Genomic DNA, 24,250 nt, shown 5'->3' with positions numbered 1-24,250 from the left:
GCCACTTTTAGAAATGTACGGTGTTAGTCGCTAAGAAATTTCGAGGCGAAGACGACCGCAGGTGGATGTTAAGATACCAAGATTTGTGCAACAAAAACACGACGATGTTGTCGTTTCATAGGGCGACTCAGGAAGGCATGATCACTAGTCGGATGCAACTCAAGAACGAAGTGAGTGCCCTTCAAAGGAGATCTTCTAGCCAATGTTATCAATGGATTTTCATGGCGTCGCGGTTAATCCAGGGTTAATTCCTTTTCACGCTAGCGTAACAAGGGATTAGCTACAGGTTAACCTATCATGACAGTGGATCAACCATCGATTAACCATGGCTGGAGGACTTCCTTTAAAGGGCACTTGCTGCTTCGTACTTGAGTTGTACCCGACTATAGTTTTAATTTTCCGCACAGTAGCAATCCATCTCGACCAGTTTGTTCTCTATGTGTATATACGCCTCTTCGATAAAGAAAAAACTTTTGTAAGTTTGCGCTTGTACCGTGTGTCGTTTGTCATTTTTTTTCGTTGTATTTGTAAGTATAGCGCGTACGTTTCCAAACCAGAACAGGCTATCTCCTGCGATCTTCTCAAGCCGACCCGGAGCCCTAGCCTTTCTGCCACTCGGCTTCTGTAACTCCATCTTTCTCGCGCAGGCCGTCTTGAAGGGTAGCGCTGCTAGAGGTCTGTTGCGTGCAGAGCATGAGTGGAACTTGCGTGTAGTCCGTCAGCTCGCCTTCTTGTCTGTGTACGTACGTCGGTGTCCACGCAAAGAGCCGAGCTGCACTCGGCTTTCAGGGCAAAGACATTATCATCGTGATGAAAACAGGCACGTTCTTCTCTTGAACGGAAAAGAGACCGGTATTGTAAACACGGTAACAGCCTCGGCTTGTGTCGCGGCAGCACCAGACTTTATGGGAAAGGCAAAGCCTGCTCATCAACCACGGCTTTTATGTGCCTATTTTCACAGTGCCTCCAGCTCAGTCACCACTGAGGCGGTACCATGCTACTGGCCTGCGTATAAGGTTGGCGTCTCTTCGTGTTGAACTTACCACAGCCTTAATTTGTCCTCACTGCTCTTCGTCGATAAAGTGAAAATAATTAAATATGCAGACAAGTACCGGCTGTGAACCATGCGCAGCAAAGTTTTAATTTTCACAGTGAAAGCTAGCTAGCATCGAATGTCGAGTGGAATGGCAAATATTGCTTGTTTTCACAATTGATAGGAACGGTGCCGGTGAGGGGAAGAGCGAAAGCATATCTGATTCATATCCGTGAAGACGCGTGATTTCGTTAACAAATCGACCTGAATGAAAGCGCGCTCCTCATAGCATGCACGTACGGCAGCTAAGTTTTCTTTCATCGTGACCACAACATTCCTCTAAGTGGGGGAGTGGGCACGCGTGATTACACGCAGCGATATTTCTTATGATAATGATCGGTGTAAATGACTGCTAACCGAATTTTTACAGTTAGCTGCAAGTTATCGCGCAACGCCGTCTATTATGGTGATGCAAACCTGGGGAGGCCCTTTAACAACATTCAGCTTCAAGCTTGAATCACCACGGCCAAATAAATATTTGAGGCTACCGGATGACGAATTTTCCCTTCGAGTATGAACAAAATTAAATCAAATATCTCGATTCGCACAGTCCTAAAAGATGCATGTTCAATTGCAGCTTTTGCTCAAGGTAGGTGCGGTTGAGTGTGCTGCGCCCTAGCACCGCAGTGCAAGAGACGGCGGTCATCCGAGGTGTTTGAGGCCTCAAGGGCTCATCGCACGTTACAGCGTTGCTGACAACATCCTGGAGACACTGCCCTGTTGTCTATCTAAGCGGGGAGAGCCGGAATCCAGGATTGCTTTACTGAGGGGGTTCTTCCGCGACGCCATTATGCTGTCCAGCACGCATGAGTGCCCAAATGCTGTTTACTGCAAATGAGTTTCCTCCATGCGAGCGTTGTTTGCCTTCGTGCCGCCGGCCCCGCCGTGCGTCTTTGTTGGTCACGCGGTCTTTTACGTCAGAGGACTCATCGCGCGTAATGAGGCTGCAGCGCCCCCTTGTGGTGCGCTGATGAATAAACGCTGCTTTCTCGCTTGGCTTAACTGTAATTATAGTGTGTCCGCTTGTGGCTGGCTTTCATAAACGTGCGGCTGGAAAGATTGTGCACATACTGGCCCGTTCGTTTCATGGCCGCCTTTTTTTTTTCATCTCGTTAGTGGTAATTACTGATAACAAACAACAAAACAACAAACAGCGCTCGCTTTTATCGTTATTGCGAGGAGTGCCACTGAACGCGAAGAGAAGGAAAAAGTTAGTGACGCAGCGCGAACTGAAAAAAAAGGAAACAAAAATGCTGAATTAAGTTTACTGGACGCGGGAGACAGGAATCGTCTCCACCGCGAACAGTGTGAGTCACGTAAGAGAGCGAGAGACGTGACTTGAACCGTAGCCAAGAGGGCAACCGTGAGTGTTCTCTTCCCGCTTTGATTTGTTCCCTGTATTCGTAAAGATTAACTCCTCGGAAGTTTCCTCACCAGCTGTATGGATTTCAATGAAACGTGCGATGTAAATCTGTACATTGTTTTTTTTCAAGCCGTCCGAATCTCCATCGTTTCCCAAATCAGCGCCGAGTGCCTTAGACGCGCTCTCTTACCATTGCGCAAATAAAGGGGCCCGCTGCCTATGCTCAGGTTATCACGAAGAACTGTCTTTTCCTGTTCCGTGGCTTGTTGACCTAAGCCAGTCTTTTTTGTGGTTGTTTTTTTGCTACTAGCCAGTGGCATAGTACCTGCCAGACGGTGTATTTCAACGCCAGCGCAGATTCTATTATAAAAGTTGTCTACAGACAGTCTATAGACTTCTTATAGACTCTATTGCTTTCCTATATATATTTTCTTTTGCCTATTCATACTCTATAGACTGTATATAGACAAAAGTCTATTAAAACTGTACGACCATTACTCAATAGATTTGGTATTTGTATTGCCTATAGACTATTCTCAAGAATTGTTTGATAAACAGTCCATAGACTTCATAGACAAAACTTTGTGGACTGTCTATAGACTGTGTAAAGAAATTTGCGTAAGGGTTGTTTTCTGAGAAAAGGACACAGCGAGACAGGCAACCTTTGCGAGGGGTTCAGTGCTTCCGAAGTTCGGCATGTCGGTATGAGCAGCGTACTTAGCGCGGCGCATCCCCCAACTTCTTGCTATTTTGAAGCTTGCAGGGCCACGCCAATTTATCTGGCTCTTTGTTGCAAGCGATAACTCCAAAAATACGGGTTCATCAGGCAGATATTAGCAGACGCAGTGTGCATGCGTACCATTTTTTGCACGGCCTGATGCATCAAGGGGAACTGTTGACGAACTCTTTTATAGATGTACTACATGTGTTAGCGGCGACTGCGCACGCAGTACCCACGCTATGCACCGTACCACTAGAGACAGCAGTGATACAGCAATACATCTTCGTCTAGGACGCAGTTCTTGTTGTGCGCTTTTTTTTTCCAGGATATGCGAATGCAAAGTGCGCTCAGACAAAAAAAAAATCGAGAATATTTACAATGTTCGACTCAGAGCGAAAGCACTGCTGCATTTAACCGAATCGCTAGCCATCCACAGTGGCTTCTTTCTTCCAATGCCGCAGTGACCGGGCACCCACTTTGCCGTGCGTGCACAGTGGGTGCCCGGTCACTGCGGCATCGCCGGCAACGAAGAAGCTGACGACCTCGCGACCGCTGCACACCAACTACCTGCCAGCGATCTGCCCCTTGCGCTGGAGGACGTGCGTGCGGACATTCACGACCATCTCCGAAAGCAGCACCCCGACCCACGCATCGCGGGAGGTGAGCGCATCGACAGTGTCACCGGCTGTCGCGCACTTACACGGTCGCAACGTGCAATGATCCTCCGCGCGCGCATTGGCTGCGTGTGGCCCGGGGAACGACGGGTGCGGCACGGAATCGCGATGAGTGATGTGTGTGACGGATGCGGTGCAGTGGAAACACTAGAACATCTGCTCCTTCGCTGCTCCGCGTTCGCCGATGCTCGTCGCGATATGCTCGCGGCCTATAGGGCGCAGGGCATACTACCAGACTCCATCAAGACGCTATTGTGGCCGCAGGGCAGTGCGCGCACTCGTGAGCGAACTTTGGTGAGCCTCTGTGCATTCCTCGAACACACGGGGTTGACGTCCCGTCTGTTCTCCGTCCGGTAGTTACACGCAGTGACCGAACGCTCCGTGCGTTCTACCTTGAACGATTAATAACTGGACGCCCCACTCCAGTTGTAACCTACACAGTGCTGTGCGCGTGTGTGATTTCATTCCTCTAAACTGAACTAATCACGCGCACAACCTGGACACATTACTTATTGTGTAAATAGTTTGTACATATTACTTCTCCCCCTGTCCTCTATTCCTGTCCCCTTACCTCTTTCATTTCATTTCTCCATTCTGCCTGCTGTCCTTTATTTCCGCTGCCCCAGCTCAGGTGCTTCAGTATCGATGGCAGATGCCGGGGCTAGCAAAAATCTTTTCCTTCCTTTTTACTATTATTTTCAATAAAACCACTACCACCACCACCAATAGGAATGTTTGTGCTGTGTGTCTGTATGAAACGCTCCAATTTGCATGTACTAATAACACGTGGCGAAAGCCAATTCACGATCGCATTTCCGATTCAAGTCTCAGAACAGAGCAGCTTACATTTAACTGTGCGAAAACTGCGTGTGCTCCTGTGCTGGCATTTCGTAGGTGCACACGCAAGGCAAAAAACTGCGCTCTTCCAGGGAACAGTGTTCCAGAGCTCCTGACCGAGTCATGATGCACTCATGGGCGATTTTATCGACGTTATTCAAGCTCATTCGGGCATCGTCCCTCCCCGTTGCCTCCGCGCAACTTTCGGGTGCACAGCGCCGCAGCATGTTCCCTTTACTTCCGTCCACGTCCGTATGTGAGAACTCGCGGCGCCGCCAGGGGGCCTTGTTTTGCAACCTTATCTCGAATTCTGCGGCCCTCGCAGGTGCCTCTAACGGCAACTCTCCATCCTGTAAAATCGGCATGCGCTTATATAGTAGGCCGTCATGGAATCACGCTGGGAGCAGCTGTTCTTACCGCCTACGCTGGGTCGACAGGGAAAGGACGGAAAAAAAGGGGGGAGGGAGGGGGGTACCTGTTGGCGAAGCCGCCGTTCAGGAAACAAAACGCGGCTGTGGGCCACTGCAGCAGAGGCCCTAACCATTGCAGTAACCGAGTGCTCACTACGCGGCAGGGACGGCATTGGGAAACACGTGGCGAAATCAGCTTCGAGTTGAAGTGCGCCCTGAGCGCGCTTTCTTTTTGTTCGGATATCTTTTCTTTAAAGTCATGTCGTAACTTATACCGCACTTGTGATGTGCATGAAATACTCTTTCCAGTCATATATGCGGTTTGAGCAACGGCCTGAGCACCCCTCGTCGCAAACTCTGTCCGAATACCTCTATACAGACGCCAAGCGTGCGGTTTCATTTCCCAGAGCGTACACCTTCACGTCCCGTCGCTATGTCGTCTGTCGCTTGCTGCTTACATACAGATCTCGCAACTGGCGCAGTCTGCGTGGATCTGTATGAGCAAAAGTATCTGCTCATTAGGGGCATTGCTCTGTTGTGTGTTCTGTATACGTACTGCTTTGGATCCTCATTGAGCTGCGGCTTTGCTGTGCTAGAACCACAATGGCCGTGCATGTATGGGGTATACGCTCTAAACACCGATACGCCTATATGGGAGTAAAGAAGGGAGTAACATCTAGCGCACTCCCTTTAAAGGGAGTGCGCTAGAGGGACAGCTTACTCCCTTCTTTACTCCTTTCTGTTTAGAGTGTAGGAAGGCGCTGCGATTCTGTGAGTGTCCATAACAGCACTAATCGCATTCGCGTTGAACGAGGAGCGGCTTATGGAGTACACTAACAATATGGCGCAAAGTGTTTAAAATGAAGACTTTCCATCGGTGAGTGTCTTTCACTGACTGAATCGCATTCTTCTCTCACAGTGGCTCCTGCATCCTGATCTTCTATTACGAACGGACCTGCTCTCGGGACCTGGGTCCGACAACTCACTCTTGCTTGGGAATAGACCTCGCCGGAAAGAAAAAGGTAAAAAGAAAGAATGTCTGCTTATCTGTGTGTGCAGTCCGCCCCCGACACAACGGTGACAATGTCGGCGTGGGCGGCAAAAAAAGAAGAAAAAAAACAGAAAACTGGATTAAGAAATGTGGGTTTCACGCTTCCAAACCGGACTGCGTTAGCGCAACCGTCGTTTTATCTCCGGAATGAATCGCCGCAGTAGCACGGAAGGAGCGCAGAAAAGACAGAAAAAGGCAGCGACAGGCGCAACAACCATACCGAGAAAAGAGGCAGCAACGGCGGGCTGGCGGTAAACAACGCCGGAGAATGACGCTCAAGCAAAATGCGGGAACCGCGCGTGCGTATGTATGCATGACACACGTCGCAGGGCCGTCTGAGAGGCGCGCCGCGCGATTTCTTATTATGCTGCTCGGAGCTCGTGCTCTTCCTCTCCTCCTTCCTTTTCTCTCAGACCTTCTCTCTCTCTCTCTCTCTCTCTCTCTCTCTCTCTCTCTCTCTCGCAACTTGTTGTTTGCGCTGCTTCTCCAGCTCCCGGGAACCAGCAGCCCGCGTGGTGTATGTGGGATGAGTGGGGGTTCCCGCGGGTTCGCTCGGAGTATAGCCCTCGGTTGCCCAGCTCGCTGTTGCATGTTTATGGGCCGTAACTCTCGTCGGCGCCCGGGAGCGCTGAGTCGCCCTTGTTAGGAAGATGGCGGACGCGCGCCAACCATCGTCGGCGTCGTCGTCTCGCGACGTCTGAAGTCTGGAAAAACGACGCTGGAGAGACGGCCGAAGAGGGCGCGGTGATGGCGGCGTCGCGTCGGCGCGTACTTCTCGCTTTTGTTTTCTGTTCCGACTTTTTTCTTATTTTCCTCTCATGGACGTTTAGTTTAGGAGGCTCTTTTTCTTTCTTTCGTTGTCTCTCTCTCGCATTAGGATTTCACGAAACACGTATGAACCTAGACGGCGAATTGCTACGCACGACGGAAGGCGGTGGGACCCTCGCACACCGAAGCATGCCTTCTGAATTCCCTGCTCCTGTGCATATGCGTACATAATTCGCGAACCCAGCACTACAGACAGTAAAGGCGGATTCACACTGGCAGATCGCAGACGTCGTCCGACTGATTTCGGTCGGTTAGTCAGGGCTCCGGAGAAGTACTAGGAAAGCGGGGAGGGAGCGTAACGAATCGGCTTACACCTGTCGCGCGACCTCCGTGTCTCGCCAGCGTGAATCTGCCTTAATAGGGTGTATTCACTCGTTAGTTGTTTCTATGTGCGGAAATGCGCTCTGAAAAACCCTTGTTGACACGTCGTCTTTCGGAGGCAAGCAACTGTTATTAGCCGTATTTGTGTGCGTCTAAACTTTAAATGCAGAAGCTTTACTTACCAAACGGTTCCTGGTGCACTGGAGCGAGAGAGCAAACACCCGAGTGAGTGAGTGAACGGGTGAGTGAGTATGTGAGTGAGCAGCCGAGTGGGTGCGGGAAAATGTGGGTTGGTGGATGAGTGAGTAATTGTGTGGGTGTATGACTGGTGTGTAAGTGAGTGGGTGGCTGGATTAGGAAGTGGTATGGAGGTGAGTGAGTGAATAAGTGAGTGAGTGGGTGAATGCGTGACTATATGAATGAATGAATGAATGAATGAATGAATGAATGAATGAGCGAGTGGGTGGATGAGGTAATTAATAAGCGGGTGAACGAATGAGAGAGTGAGGGAGCTGGTGAATGAATGAGTGAGTGGGCTTGCTCCTGGATCTTTTGCTTCAAGCAGCCGTGGGATTAAGGACATCGGAGAGGGATAGGGATCCAATTAAGATTTAGGGGACAGTGTATACCCTGAACCGGAGGCTTGTCCGCAGCTCGCGGCCTTGTAAGATCGACGCCAAAAGGGAGAGGTAACAGTACCGGCGCGGTGCAGAGGTGTTTTGACCTAGTTTTACCCAATGGACGAGATCACTGGAGGGCGGCCCGAGTGTGAGCCAAGTGCTGCAGGCATCCTGGCTCTTGTAGTGGGCAACTCAGCAGGATGTGCTCGGTGTTGGCCAGGACCCTGCATGGAGCGCAGATGGGCGGGGAGGTTTGGTTTGAGGAGTGGGTTTGGATGATCTATTGAAGGTGCGTGGAGGTAAGGGTGTAGTTTTAATACATCTGGCGGCAGCCTTGGCTTTCGTGGCGTCTCTGGATGGGGGAGGGATGAGCATGCAGATACGTGGAATGAGCGTCTCGCTGACTGGCTCTTCGCTTAATTACGCTCTGCCTGGCCTCATGAATGATGTCACGAGAGAGCGTCGGCGGGGGTTGAAGGTCTTCATCCGACGCCCGCTTAGGGTCGTGGAATTGAGCGGCAAGATGAGCCTCGTAGAGCCCCGGGATGAGGAGGCTCCCGGCGATCCAGTGCAACTTTACATGTGAGCCTCGTTGTGCCAGGTCGGCTCAGTAATGAATGACGGCCTCAACAACTGCCAAAAGTTTAGCGATTCGTCTGAGGGTATTGACAAGCTCAGCAGAGTCATCGAAGATGTGGATGCGACTACGGGGTGTGGATGCGTCAATGGCAGGTGGTCTTCAGGAGATGGAGCGCTGCCATATATTGAACTCGGTTTGCCTACCTGTACGGGTGCGCTAGAAGGAAAGTTTCGGTGTGTAAGGAGTTTAGAAAGTGGATGGCGCCCGCAGCACGTTGGTCGTTCGCTGTTCGAGGCAACTGCGTAACCACTTCACTGATTTCCGCCAACTGGCTCCAAAAGATGCACGCTCTCGAAAAGCCCGCGGATTTGGCGTGCGCCGGGCAACGCCTCCCAGCGCTTGTCACTCCGTGTCGTACGTATCAAGTGACCAACTCCCTGCCGTGCATAGGCTGGAGCAGCGAGCAGGGGCGACCGCCGCAGCGCGGGTGGGACGTGCGACGTGGATTGACGTGCGCTGGAAAGGAAAGCGCGCATCTTTTGGCGCGAGCCTTGTCAAATTTTTTTTCAGCCACAGCGCCGAGGGTAATCACGTTTCGAAATTATAACAACTGATATATGGTTATTATAACGACTGGCTATTAATCCTAAAATTGCAACCAGACTCCATAAAATCCAACACAACACTACACGCAACCAGACGCCTAACTATAATAGTTAAGAACTGAACTATCTTAATTAATTTAACCAGCCTACCAATTAATATGATTCAGCCTGTTTTCTTATGTCCATTAACACTATAACACTCTAAACAGAAGGGAGTAAAAAGAGAGTAAGCTGTCATCTATAGCACTCCCTTTTATAAAAGGAAGTGCGCTAGAGAATATCTTACTCCCTATTTACTCCCATATAGGCTTATTCGTGTTTAGAGTGCAGTAATACTACCCTTCAGAAGCCATCTTTATACCTGAAAAGGCCTACCTTTAAAAATTAGTTGCGAGTTACCCTCAAACACCAGGCGTAGCGTGTGTAATGAAATGCGTGAAGAGAACAAGAGCGAGCCCCACTTGTTTTCGCCGAGGCCCGCTGTTTGGGCGCAATTTCCGTTGCATGCGTGTAGGCCATATGCGCGCCGGGGGCTTGATTACAGCCGAGCTCCTGTGCACCCCGTCCATCGAGCCAGCGCACAATGGCATCAGCATGCGCCGCGTTGGCATTCATTACGGCCGACGGCGGGGTTCATGCGCGCCCTCCCCGCAATTATCGGCACAGCGCCCGCGTCGCCCCCTGGCCCGGTGTCGAACGCGCGTAACATCGGTGCCGTAGGGTGTGCGCGCCGTGCTGCGAGGCACGCGAGTCGCCGCGGGCCTTGCGGGCTGCGCACAATACAGCGCAGGTGCAGCGCGTGCTGTGTGCGGCATTTAGATTTGCAAGGCGACCGCTGTGCCTCTGTTGTTGTCGCGCGCGGTCGATGGCGAGGGTTTGCAAGCTTGTAAAATGTGCGGCCCCGTTCTTTCCTCTCGCTTTCGAACGTGTCGCGCTCCTGTACATACAGCGCCTGTCGGATTTAATCGGCCCTTCCCGATTCCATATCCACTGCGGTACTGCAAGCACCCTGCGGGCGTTTTGAGACTTGCGCGTTTCTATGCACGAGCCCGACTGTATCTCAGAGCACCTATACGACAGGCTTAACGCCAGGGTTTTGTGCGTGGACTTCGTGCGTGTCTGTTCGCGTAGGCCCGTGCGTGCATACACGCGCTGTACATGAGCAATGTCGGAACATAGCACACGCAGCGGCATGTTATTGCGGTTATGCGAGAAACCTTCTTTCTCAACTAAATGCGCGTACAATGTTTGTTTCGGATTAAGTGGTATACCGTATGGGCCCCTTGGGAACATCAAAGACTGGAGTGAGCAATTCAATCGTGCTCGAACATCCTAGGATAACCACTGTTGGTGCGTAGTCTAATGATCTAATTTTTTAACTTCAAGATGGACATGCGTTGTATGGGACTTATGGTACTCTATCGTGTGTTTGTCTTTCGATTCTGTGTTGTCAGATTATAGTCAATTTTCTCAGAACTGGGCCGTTTGTTGCCGCCCGTTACCGGCTGATTTCAAACGGGACCAGTGCCGCCCTCTGGCGAACCGCTTAAACACATCCACAAATGCGCGACTGTCGGGATGGACGACTTCAATGTCAACGTAGGCAAGAAACAAGCGTGCAATCGGCCAGGCAGTGGATGGCTTTACGGCACATATCTATGAACAGCTTCCGCAATGGACCTAGGAAGTTTTCAGCGATGAGGCGGCCGTATGGGTCACATGGCAGGATTAATTGGTAGGATATAACGGAGGTCCTTGTCCTGCAGTGGACACATCTGTACTGACGAAGATGAGAAAAGTAAGGGACATACTGACAAAGGAAATATCGAGATATTTCAATATGGATGAGAGGGCCTCAAAATGACAATCAATAAATGTTGCCTGTTAGGAGGCCTCGCGAGTGCAGGATATAAAGTTGTTCGGGCGGTTTTTGCAACGTAAAAATCCGGGGGAACAAAGGGAAGTGTGGAAGAGTCCCAAGGTATGGGAAAGGAAGGTTACACAACGCACAGAGAAAGAGAAACACTGGCGTCCTGTTGTCCGGTAATATTTAAGCCGCTGTTGTCGTCTTTGCGGTGATTTCATGCATACTAAGCAGCGAACCAAACTCGCTCAAACTGGCGGGCTTTGCGTGTTTCATTGTCTTTTCGAGCGTCGTTTGTAGTTCATTCAAATCGAATCGTCCCTCGACCAATTAGCTGAGCAAGCACAAACCTCTGGAGGGAGCACGGCCGACGGTCTCTGTTTCCGTAGTAGATTGACACTCAGCCCGTTGCAGGTATTTTGTCTTGCTTTGATTTAACAGCGCGAACCCAGTGAGCGTAGCAGTTCGGGCGATAAGCGTCCCAGACAACGACGCAAGGCTGAAGCCCATCTGTGTCACGGGACCACATGAGTCGTATTCGCGTTGACTTGCGTTCTCACTTGCCGCAACCCAACACCTTGTTCACACTGATTGGTCAGGGGTGACGTCACTGAGTTTTCCATTTCGGCATACCCCGGTTTGAACCATGGAAAGCCTTTCTAATGCTTCCATCGTTGCCAAGAGAAGCACACTCGCATCTGAGCGGCCTGCTTGGCGAGACCTTCTTGTCCATTGGTCCCGCGCACGTATTACGATTCAGAGCCTTCTTGCACGCTAAAAGTGTCAAGAATAGAGGTAAGGCCCCGCAGACAAAGAAAGGCAAGGAAAAGCGCTGCAGGGTCTACAAAGATGTCCAGAAGGCTTCACCAGTGTGCATACGGTGACGTGTCTTCCAGGCCCCAGCAGGGCTTTGCGAGATGCGTGCATTGACAAGGCGGAACGAGTGTTGACGCGCTGGCACTGGTCCAGAGAGTGCAGCTTTGCTCCTGTAAACAATTGAAAAGTTGTTTGCTAGCGAGGCAGGCAGGGAGGGAGGTCTCCGCTTTCGTCGCGTGCTCGGCAAGACAGACACCTCCGTCAGTCGAGGCAGGCGGCGCCGCCGCTCTGAGCGTGCATGACCGACTCGGATGGAAGAATCCTCCAAGCGGCGGCGGCTCACCTTGAGAATCCCGAGTAGCGCCGCGGTAGCCCGAGGCGGTGGCCCCCGTCTGCAGGCCGGCCGTCGCCAAGGTCGCCACTTTCGATTTAATGAACCCTTCCCGCCCCACTCGCAGAGGACGCCGCTGCAGATCTCGCGGGGCCATCGCCGCGGGGGGACCGACTGGTCATTCCATGTCCCGCCGGCGGCCCTTCGCGCTGATGGTCAGCCGTCGCGGATTCGGCTTTCGTGCAGGAGCAGATCGAAAAGTGCCCAGCTGAGAAGTTTGTGGTTTTCCCTTATTGCGATGCGAAGCATACCGGCGAGATGACGCCCCTTTTTTCTCTTGCGCCGATTTTGTGGCCAGGTTTTCGCCGAATATACGAACCTCTTTTGTAAAGGGTGCTTCGAGAGTGATGTTCTGGGCATCATCATCACCATCAGCCCACTCACGTTTAGGGCGGGACAAAGGCATCTACAGTTAACCTTCAATTAACCCTGTCCCGCGCGCCAGTTGCGGCCGTTTTGTCCCTGCAAATTTGCTGACATCACCTATCCGCTTGGTCCTGTAGTCGCATGCAACTCAAAAGCGAAGCGCCAGTAAGCCCTTAGAGGAGACCATCCAGCCAATGGCGTCGACCGATTCTCATGACGCCAAGGTTAATCCGATTAAGCCCCGGGTAATCGCCTTTCATCTACCACACCTTGCGATTTCACGTTATCAGGTCAAAGCGCCGGATTTCCTTGTGTGACGCCTAGTGGCGTTGTAATAATTAAATTAAATGGTTAATTAATATTTTCTCTATTTACACGACCAGGAGGTTCTATGACCTACTCTCAAATCTCGGTACATTGGCGCTTTTGCATTGCGTCGCCATCGAAATGTCGAATACGCTGCGGCGGGGTTCAAACCCTCGAACTCATGTTCAGGAGCCGACCGGCGTGACCACTGATCTATAGAAGACAATAGAGCCGAGATTCAAGAAGCTTGTCAGATGAAAGTGCTCTTTCAGCTGACATTTCCGATCAGCTCTAATGGGCGCGCCAGTAGAACGGTGTACCCAACGTATAGCGAAGCGAAAGCGCTTAAAAGGGATACTTGGGGCAATTACATGTAATTATTTTTCTCAGCAAAAATGATTACTTAGCTCTTTCTTGGAATTCTGACGTTTGACCGGCCGACAAACTTGCACCTAACTCTCCCCTCCCCCTTTCGATTCAAACTCCTTAAGTCCTTATCGAAAAACACGGGTTACCACCGTTTAGAACTGAACGGCAGTGTATAGGGTAGCCTGCGGGATCCGCGCGAAAATTACTTGTCCACGCACGCATTTTAACTTGAGAAATCGGATGGTGATGCGTCACCTATATTTTGCGCTCTTTTTTCTTTTAGCTTATAAAAATTCCGATTTCGTTGAGCATGGTCTCTGTTCGTTTCATTTGTGCTGCAAATTTTTTTTCTACACTATGGATAGCAACCAACTGGCCCAAACCACTGTACTACTGTCATTAGAGCTCGCTACCCTATACCGACACAGGCCAACTTCAAGTAATTCCAGAGTGCCTCTCGGGCCCCACTACCTTTTCTCTCTGCCGCCAATGCGGATGCCCTAGCGTTCTAATAAGCGACGGCGGAGTTGCGCATGCGCGGATTTCTGCGCGTGCCACATCGGCAAGACAGACAGCACGGTTTGCGATATGCTTCAATGACTGTTGCCATGATGCGCCTTCTATCTCCATCAGCGCACTCAAGCGATTGCGTTGTTTCGACAGCCAAAGCTGTGCCTTCGGCCTATCTTTTTTACTTTTTGCTGAATCGTAAAAAAAAAAGCTCCTGATGCATTCTTCCTTGTCCATTCCTGCCTTTCCGTCAATTACCATTCTTCGTGGCTTCTTTCCCTTAGGGTAACATGAGCTGCACCGCTGAAAATATAATGCGCGGTTACCTGTTTTCCGCGATATATGGCGGTTTGGGGGGCATGTTTAGCAATCACTCACGATAAACTTTAAGCTAGAAAGTAATCGCTTATTATATCCCAGTCAGAAAATACGGCAAAGCCGGTCCCGACGTACAACATAAATTTCTGTCGTCCTATCGTTAAGACAGATTTTTCTGTTGTATTGCGAAGTTGTCTGTTGTCGCGACAGAACTAGCTCTGTCATTACGACAGGAGACTGCTCAATACTAGAGAAAATTCTGTTGTTACAAGAGAAAAATTTCTGTTGTGTTTTTCGACCATCCACCTCAGCGCAGCGATATGGGTACAAACGAAAGCAATTCTGCTTCGCTGTTGAGAAGGATACTCCTTCTTTTCCAGAGATTCTAATCGCACTGCAGGGCCTCTGAAGACTCCAGCGTTTTAGCATCATTGAAATGAGAACGCTAGCAGAAAACTTGTGCACCGTAAACGATGCGGGATACGGGACCCCTATCAGCTTTCTCTCTAAAGCTGTGTCCCTAAACTGACTCTAGTTCCTGCTTGGCTTACGCAATATGCACCACTTTTGTCTTCATTGTTCCGACCTTGTTACACGATGCGCCCTGCTGCTTTTATCTCTCTTCAGCGGTATTACTCGGGTAATCGCCATTTTAACCAATGTTGTCAGTATGCTTTTGACGTTAAGTGCTAATTTTTCTGTGGCCACCTGCATAATTTACTGGGTAGGGAGTGCCTACAGATGCGTTTCCTGGTCTCGTTTGCCCATTCCTCAAATAAAGCCAACGGTATCAGAACCACCGCGCTTCTGCTTGCGCTCCTGTGCAGATCAGCTCAACTAGCAAAAGTTTGAGCATTTTTTGAAACTCATTGCGAGTAACCGTGTCTCTTTTCGGCAGCAAGTAAAATAATTTCATACTGCCTTGTATGTTTCGGGATTCCGAGTTTGCTATAGGATACTGAGTTCTCGTATGTCGCTCGTCGCGCACTTAGCAGCCTGGCGGGTCTTCTCGGTTGCACTGTTCCGAGTTCATGATGATGATGATGACGATAATAATAATAATAATAATAATAATAATAATAATTGGTTTTGGGGGAAAGGAAATGGCGCGGTATCTGTCTCATATATCGTTGGACACCTGAACCGCGCCGTAAGGGAAGGGTAAAGGAGAGAGTGAAAGAAGAAAGGAAGAGAGAGGTTCCGTAGTGGAGGGCTCCGGAATAATTTCGACCACCTGGGGATCTTTAACGTGCCCTGACATCGCACAGCACGCGGGCGCCTTAGCGTTTTGCCTCCATAAAAACGCAGCCGATCGTGGTTCTCGTTTCTGCACCCCTAGGCGTCCCATGTCGCCCTCTGCCGCTCAAAGTGGAAGTTGCACGTGTCATCAGCTTTTCTACCTAGGTCCGAATCCGCGAGACGGTTCGCTTTGGAACCGGCTCGCTTCTCAGCGGTTCGCCGCGCTATTGGCTGCTTCGCCGCGTGACGTCAGGCCGGCTTACGTCACGTGCTGAAGCGGCCAATAGCGTGCGGCGAACTGCGCAGAAGCGAGCCATTCCACCGGCCTGACGTCTCGCGGCGAAGCTTTCAATAGCACGCGACGAACAGCGGAGAAGCGAGCTGGTTCAAAAGCGAACCGTCTCGTGGGTAACACTCAGGGCGTATGTCTCCACGGTAGACCTCGTACGAGTTGTCGTTGTTCACCTAAGTCAAATTTCGTGTGCCTGTGGACAGCAGCGATTGCGGAAAAGAACTCAGAACGTCGGCGATGACTTCAATCGTACTCACACTCGACGAAGCGTGGTTTGAATGCAGATTTCTGCCAATTGATATTGAGTGCAGCTTGGCTTTCACTACGAACCGTACATGAGGTGTCCTGGAAAGATAGTAAATTCAATTCAAATCTTCGAACAGTGCTAAGGTACGCCCAAAAGCATATAGTTCTGATGGAAAGAAAGCGAACAGCGCTCAGCATGCTCCCTTCATCAGTTCGTCGGCCAGTGTCGTAGGCTGAGGCATGAAGCCATGCATAAGCCGAGGCCAGGGGAACATGATAAAAAATTCCAGCCGCAGCGGCGCAATATCGTTGCCCAATTCTAGAGAATCAGCCGCCAGTTCTTTATTATTATTCTCTTTTGTGTGTCTTCTCGCAAAGAAACGCCAATACAGCTAGATCTGCACCAATGGAGAACGCACCTATGGTCCGCCGTGGTGGCGCAGTGATTATGGCGCTCGGCCCCGAAAGACGCGGGTTCAATCCCGGCCGCGGCGGTCGAATTTCGATGGAGGCGAAATTCTAAAGGCCTGTGTACTGTGCTATGTCAGTGCACGTTAAAGAACCCCAGGTGGTCGAAATTTCCGAAGCCGTTCCCTACGGCGTCCCTCAGCCTGAGTCGCTTTGGGACATTAAACTCCCACAAACTCCCATGAAAAAACGAAAGTGGTAGGGTTGTATGTAACGTAGTTAAACCTATATAGTAGTCGTGCCAAAGCATGTGTTTAGCCTGGTTGGCTCTTTGTATTGCTTTGCTGGGCCGGCGACACGTCTGGCGACGATGTTAGATCGATAGCCTTATTAGCTGATGAAGACGGCGATGTGCAATGCGCAGCGCGAGAGTGTGTTGCAGCTTAACACGAGGTGCGATCGGCTGCGGCCATAGCCGAGTGCTCTCGTTCAGTGGCCAGCAAAGCTGATCTTTTCGCGCCGCGGCGGGTTCGAATCCCAGACGCGGCGGCATTTATTTCTTCATGATTTATTCATTCATGGTTTGGTCATGGTCACCCTCATGGTCAAGCTTCACACAGACTGGGAGCCGGATGGACCTAGTAAAGTAGTGCTTTCGCTCTAAAAATGATATATCAAAAACACCGGTTTGAGTGAAGTCTGAATCACAAAAGAAAAAAGAGAAACAAAAATTGCTTTCATCACCACGTACACGACTAAACGTCCGAGGTACGAGCGGCGGACTGCGCAGTCGAAGTCTCCTCTTTCTTTCGTTCTTCCTTTCTTTCTATCTTTCCTTCCTCCTTTGTTTCTTTCTTTCTATATTTCCTTCTTTCTTTCTTCCTCCCTACCTTCCTTCTTTCTTTCTTTCATTCTATCTTTCCTTCTTTCTTTCTTTCATTCCATCTTTCCTTCCTTCTCTCTCTCTTACTTTCTATCTTTCTCTTTCCTTCCTTCCTTCTTTCTTTCTATCTTTCCTTCCTTCTTTCTATCTTTCCTTCTTTCTTTCCATCTTTCCTTCCTTCCTTCTTTCTTTCCATCTTTCCTTCCTTCTCTCTTACTTTCTATCTTTCTCTTTCCTTCCTTCCTTCTTTCTTTCTATCTTTCCTTCCTTCCTTCTTTCTTTCTATCTTTCCTTCCTTCCTTCTTTCCATCTTTCCTTCCTTCCTTCTTTCTTTCCATCTTTCCTTCCTTCTCTCTTTCTTACTTTCTATCTTTCTCTTTCCTTCCTTCCTTCTTTCTTTCTATCTTTCCTTCCTTCCTTCTTTCTACCTTTCCTTCCTTCTTTCTATCTTTCCTTCTTTCTTTCCATCTTTCCTTCCTTCCTTCTTTCTTTCCATCTTTCCTTCCTTCCTTCTTTCTTTCTTTCCTTCCATCTTTCCTTCCTTCTCTCTTCCTTTCTTTCTTGCTTTCTTTCTTTCTTTTTCCGCCGCTACTTACTTCACATACAGCGCCTAAAAGCGTTACGCCGTCCCTACAGCGACAAACACGCAATGGCAACATGCCCCTCCTCGTTACAGTGTTTGCTTGCCTCGCTTCGCAAGAACGGTTTTGACACCGCAGGGAACCGGGCAGCTTCTTTCTTTTCACGGATCCCATCGCTGGCCGGCCGTAATCGCCCGTCGGGGGAAAAGGCGGTGATGTCCGCCGGCTGCGTGCCTCTGGTCATCCGTGCGCGCCTCTCCGGGTTTTCCTCGAGCGGCCTCGCTCCCACTTGCGGTGCGCAGTGTTCGCGCAACGCCACGCGCTTGATTTATTGGGGACCGAGTGAGACACGGTAATACTGTGTTGCGGGGAAAGCGAATGCGGTTTTATACTCGTAGATTGTTTGCAGTGAAATGGAAGCCAGACAGGCGCGGACTGGCGGCGTGTGCTGTTTTCCCCGCGGACGCAATCCAGCCACGCAGGTCTGGAAACTGTCACTTGGCGCCCACAGTTTCCACTTCACTGCAGACAAGTTGTGGGACGGAGAATAGGGACGGGCAGCTCCGGTACGCTGTTTTGCCCAAACCTGTGTCTGTCGTTGGAGGAGGTCCGACGACGCGGGGGTTTTGAGTCGCGGTTCGTTTCTGTAAATGAGCACAAAGCTTGCAAGTTTGAAAATTCTGGCTTATCGATTGTCAGATACGTGGCGAAGACCATCTCTACTTTTCTTTTACATCTAACGCCCGCCGCCATTATATCATTTGCGATCTATTTAAGGTTCTCAACAAGAAGCAGTATTTCTTCCATTTCGAAACTGACATTGTCTGATGTGAGATATTCCACTGCCTGATTTTAGCGTGCCGATCTCGTTATAGGAGCAAGTATGCGATCTTCAAGTAACCCTTAGTTAAACTTGATGCCGACCGTTAGCGTTTGTTTTCGTTGCCTTCTCTATCTCGTATTACAGTATATTTTGATGCTGTCAAGACATTTTTAAATCACTCCTTTCTTGGATTCAGTGCTAATTCTGGAGATAGCCCGTGTAAAAAGGTTTGTCGCTGAACACCAGACAGGAATACGCTTATATGGGATTAAAAAGAGAGTAAGCCTCCTCTCGCGCACTCTTTTATGAAAGAGAGTGCGCCAGAGGACAGCTTTACTCCCTTTTTACTCCTTTATGATTATAGTGTTAGGGACGTACGTCGTTGAAGTAAAATTCGTGGAAAATATGGCTCTTCCATACGCGCGCCGGTGCCTGAGAGCCGCCTTCACCTCAGGTTCTGCGAGAAACGAAGAGACAAAGAAACGGAAGTAAAGAGAGCGAAGGAAAAGGCAGCACTGTCGATCGTGACAGACAGAGCCACTGGGACTGATTACCGAGAAGAACCAGAGCTCGTAAGGTGGGCGCATCACGGGGAGGCGTATCGAAGGGCGCGAGCGGGGTCCGAAACGTCGCCGATCTGCCCGCCACCTCGCGACACCCGTTGCGCAGCAGCAGCAGCTAGGTGGTCACTGCGGACGCATTTCGCTCCGCCGGCGCCTGTGAAACTGGAACATTGTATCGGGCTGCTGCCAGCGCGGCCTCCCCTGGCGCGCCCGCTCCCTGCGCCACTCCGCCATTAGCGGTGTCACGTATCCCGCGCTAGGCCTAATGGACTGTGCGAGAGGCAGAGCTTGGGTGTGTCGGCAATGCGGTAGCGAAGCCAGCAGACAACTTTCCCACCCCCCAGGGGAGAGCACGGGTAATCAGCAGTAGTCCCAGCGCTTTGCTTTTCACACTGCGGAGAACGGAAGCAGGCACTGGACACACATGCCGGTGCTTCCGTGCGTGCTTCCAAATGATGTACGCTTCGAAAATATCGATACTTTATTTATTATTTTTTTGCACCGATTCAGCTGTTAGTGTAGAGCACGCAGAATCAAGCGTTTGTGCGGGAATGTCTTATGATGCGCAGGATCTCTGGCGAAACTCGGACGGAGCGAGTTGTCTTACGGCACATTCCAATCGGCCTTCCAGAACGTGACTCTGAATACGTGAGGGATCACGAAATCCGCCGTGGTGGCGGGAAATCTAAATCGACGATTGGAACAAGAGACGAGCGCTCCTGGCTGCGTGGGGGCAAGGCGGGGAGATACGCCGCGGAGCGAGTTGCTGCTGAGCCACGGTTGGAACCCAGGATCTGAATACAAAATCAGCCATTGAAACCAGATAAGAGTTCTGGTTCGCGGAGCAAGAAAACGTGCTATATCGATCGCCGCATGGAATGAACCGACGACTTCTCGTGTATGCACACTTGCGCCCTGGACATGATCTGCATTGCTGCTACTGCCTGGAGACGGGTTGAGGACAACTCAAGATGCCGTTTGCAACTTTTTTCTTTTTTTTATACCATAAAACTGTCGCATTTGTAGAGGTCATTCATTCATTCATTCATTCATTTTTTTTACTCAATTGTTAGCGGGCGAGCTGGACACGTGCCTTCCTTCTCTGCATCATACGCTGAGTTGTGCTTTTCTATTTGTGTCTTTTTTTTTCGGGCCGTTCGAAGCATATATTTTCTTGCCTTCCGGAATCATGTCGCCAGTTGACAGTCAACGCTCGTGTTCATCTTCCAGTTTTCCTAACTTGTCCCACTAAAAAAAATATTCGTCCCGATATCAATAAACCGTGCAAAGGAAATGGCGCTTGAAATTTCGATACACTGGTCGAAGACTGACTGCCCTGGGCAATGCAGGCATTTTTCTTTCGTCCGTTTGCGCGGGATCCACAGCGCCCCCGTATTGGATACAGCATTCTATATATATTCTCCTGCAGATCCGCACAAAAAACAAAAAGAAACAAAAAAGCCCTTCGGGGAGCACAGTTTCTTCAGCTCGATGTTCTGGTATAGCTTCCTTTTCGCCACTGGAAAGTTTCAAAGCCGGTCGTGTTCTTGCTTTATAGCTATGCCCCCCCCCCCCCCCCCCCCCCTCCTGTCTTCACGGTGTGCTCTGGGCCATCTCTGGACTTTCCGCGCCGCAGTGCAGACTGTTACACTATCCAGCAGGCGAAACGCGAACGACCTCCGCATGACTGGTTTCCCGCACAGCCAGAGGCGTCTGGAGGCAAAAAGAAACAGAAAAGGAAGCGATGTAGCAACTTTAAACGCGCGTAGCACGAAACAGGGAAAGAGAAAAAAACGCAGTCTTGGTGGACGCTCCAGCTCTGCGTTGCAATGGGAGCAAGAACTGAGCACGACGCCAGGGTCCGCCGAGGCCGTGCTCAGACAACACCACCAAGATCCTCAGAGCGTGCCTCCAAACAAGCTCGTCCGTTCAAAGCCGCTGACCACCTCCGCTCGCTCGAGGGACGCAGCTTTGTTTACTAGGATTGCTTAGATCCCAGGTATAGACATGAAGCCTCTTAAGTTCTGCCCGAAATATAAGCTCTCGGTATCTTAAAGCTGTCGTTGCCTGAAAAGCGAAAAATGTTCGACTTTTTGGATGAATACTGCGGCGCCGCAATTTTTGAGTCCGTGACATAAAGTGTCGTGGGTGTCGCCACCCTAAAGGCCAAAACTGAGCCTCGAGACGCTCTACGAGAGCCCTGGAAGCGTGTTGAGAGCCAAAGACGCAACGCCACGCCTTGGGGCGAGGCTCGACTCTCTATGCTGCTTGAAACGCTCCTTTCCTCGAGGAAACGCGGCCTGTCTGCGGGAAGCAGTTCTATTTCAAAAATGGTGGTTAGTGCACCTGTTCATCATCTCTCTTTTCTTTTATCTTTTTCTTTTCTTGCCCTATTACCAAATGACCGCTTCGCGGCATAACCACCGACGCCTGAAGAAGTTTCGGGGAAGTTCTTGGCGAATTGATTTTTACGAGTCAGTTCAGTTGCATGTTCAGTTAGCTGGAGCACACCGGGTCAGCACCGACTGTTCTGCGGGCGGCCACAGCACATACACGGCTGCTTTTACACTCCTCCACTGAAATGGAGCAGCTGAGGTTGGGATCGAAGCCGTAATTTCACGTGCGGCAGCTGAGCGATGTAATCGCTGAGTCATCGCGGCGGCGATCTCTATAGGAGAGGGGGGGGGGGGGGGGGGGCGGACATCTCGAAGTCTGATCTTTTTAATCGGCTTTTGAACTGAAATGGCTGGGTCGTGCAGGGGAATAAATGCGTCGTTATTTATTGCCGGCAGTTTCAGTTTCGCTTGCGAAGAGCGCGCCTTTAGGCCACGACGGAACTGAATGCCGAGGCGACCAGAGCTGCTTATCGCATGGACTCGCTAACAGACACGTATCTGGCGCGCCATCCCCGCAAATAAGTGACGCCGCCAGGAACGCATTAGTCTTTCACGTCAGAACTCCTGGCTCAGTCGCGCCACATCTCTGATGTTACGTTGGTGTTGGCGTCACGAGATATTGCTCTTCCGGATCTGTCGCTCGCGTACAACATTTGAGAATAAATTACGTTGTAAGCTGCGTTCTTTTTCAGCGCTCGGTGAGCGGTGCTAAAAAAAAACTAAGTTTATGTGTGCTAAAAAGTAAAACCACGCAGGTATTTCGACCACGGAATTCCTTTTGTCAGCGCATCTTTGAGATTCCTTTCGTGCCTATATTCTCGGTCTTTTCATTTGCTGCCTACCGCACCTACGTTTCTGTCAAAATTCATCACTCAGACCCTAGTGGAAGAACTTGGCTGTATTATTTCCAAAAGCCCAGAATGATCTGTCGTTAGAAGTGTCTTATCAAACCTCGTTAAACGAGGTGGGTACCTCTTGTGCAGTTGACCCATAGCAGATACGGACAGAAAAATGAAGACGGGAATTAATTGTTTATCATCTCTTTCTCTATCCTTTCACTGCCACCTTCCTCCGTTCCCTCACGGCGCGGTTGAGGTGTCCACCTAGAAATGAGGCAGTTAGTGCGCCATTTCCTTTCCTCAAAAACAATTAAAGTTTATGGTTTACAGTGTGTGAGGTTTAACGTCCCATACCAACTCAGGCTATGAGGGACGCCGCAGTGGAAGAATCCGGATAATTTCGACCACCTGGGACTCTTTAACGCGCACTGACATCGCACAGTACACGGGACCTCTACAATTTCGCCTCCGTCGAAATGCGACCGCCGCGGCCGGGATTGAACCCGCGTCTTTCGAGTCAGCAGCCGAGCGCCATAACCGCTGAGCCACCGCGGACGGGAGTGACCGCAGGAAGTGTCGTTTCGGACCAGCATTTATTCCGCGCGTGTGGTGCGGGTCGTTAGCGCCAGGTCGTCTAGGGACAGTTGGAAGATATTTTGGGACTAGTGTTTGTAAGAGACATTTCTTGTGTGTCGGTCATATGATTAGAGGTAAGGATGATTCTCTGTGAGTGGGATTGGCCGCAGTGTACCTAATGCTGCAGCTGGCAATAAATTTCATAACGAGAGCGATGTGCAACTATATGTGAATCTTTAGTAGTTGCTTTAAGCCGCAGTAGTAGCATGTTTTTAATTTGGTGAATCAGGTGGTAGACATGTTAAACAATTCTAAATAACAGGGTCTATGGGCCAGAGTGTACTGAGAAAGGATTTTAGTTTTGGGAGCATACTATTTGATGGGTCTGCAGTAAATAAGCTACATTAGATGAGAACCTTCTGTATTTTATTAATCAGAATGTTCGATTTCGAACGTGCTGCAGTGGTTATAAATGCATCAAATGGACAAATAGGGTAAATAGAGGTTTAGGCAACGGGAAATAAGTGAGACGGATTTGTCAACTATATTTTTATAAAATTCTCATAGCTCCAGCTTTAGCACAGCGCTGCTGCAAACACAGTAAAAAATCGTCAAGCGGCCATTAATTACGTACCCGACCGGGCTATATAGCTTAGCGGTTTGAGCATCCGCCTTGCATGCGAGTGAGTTTTTGAATGGGCGCAAGCTTTCTGCCAACCTGGTGATTACTTTATGTTTTCTACCCTGTATAGAGCAGCCCTAAAGCGCCAGCGAATGAAAAACAGATTTTTTTTGATCAGATAACAGCACAATTAAAGCCGAATGGTTCCATAGGTTCCGTGGCGCAATGTATTAGCACTGCGTTATAAACTTGTATGACAGAAGTTCGGATCCCATTCCTAGAAGTGAACTTTATTCTAACAAAAACGAAAAACTAAGAGCAAATAAAACATTTGTCATTTTCCATAGTGATGAGTTACGTGTTAGCTTTCAGTCTGAGATGTTTTGTAGCGAAAATGAGCGTTTAAAACCCGCGCTCGAAATCAGAGTTCTTCTCTTTTTCAACCACAATAGCAGCATGCTAATAACTTAGCATTTGCCCTTGGTTGTGTTACCTGTCGTGTTGCCTTCTTAGACGCTTTGTCGCAAAAAAAAAAAAACATGTTACGTGATCGCATCTCTTGGCGTCGTCTGCGCGAGGGCATGGCTTGGGAATACGCGGCCTGGTACTCGTCTTTCTCTGGGTAAATTGCTCAGCAAAAAAAAAAGAAAGATCTTTTACTATAACACGATTAATTTTATTGGGAAATTATTAAATGGCTCATTGGCAATGAAACCCGGCGTTGGCGGCGTTAACCAGC

General features: G+C 49.9%; 1 protein-coding gene across 32 annotated transcripts in view; it reads left to right on the top strand.

Moving 5' to 3' along the window:
- Positions 1-24,250, top strand: part of LOC144128195 (uncharacterized) — a 528,676-nt gene that overhangs the window by 104,747 nt on the left and 399,679 nt on the right. For all 32 annotated transcript variants that reach the window (XM_077661381.1, XM_077661378.1, XM_077661377.1 and 29 more), the window contains exon 2: positions 6,018-6,120. The gene's annotated coding sequence lies outside the window, so the exon portion shown is untranslated. The remainder of the gene's footprint in view (positions 1-6,017; positions 6,121-24,250) is intronic.

The sequence above is a fragment of the Amblyomma americanum genome, chromosome 4 (genome assembly GCF_052857255.1).
Source record: "Amblyomma americanum isolate KBUSLIRL-KWMA chromosome 4, ASM5285725v1, whole genome shotgun sequence".
Classification (NCBI taxonomy): Eukaryota; Metazoa; Arthropoda; class Arachnida; order Ixodida; family Ixodidae; genus Amblyomma; species Amblyomma americanum.
This window is presented reverse-complemented; position numbering and strand designations above follow the sequence as displayed.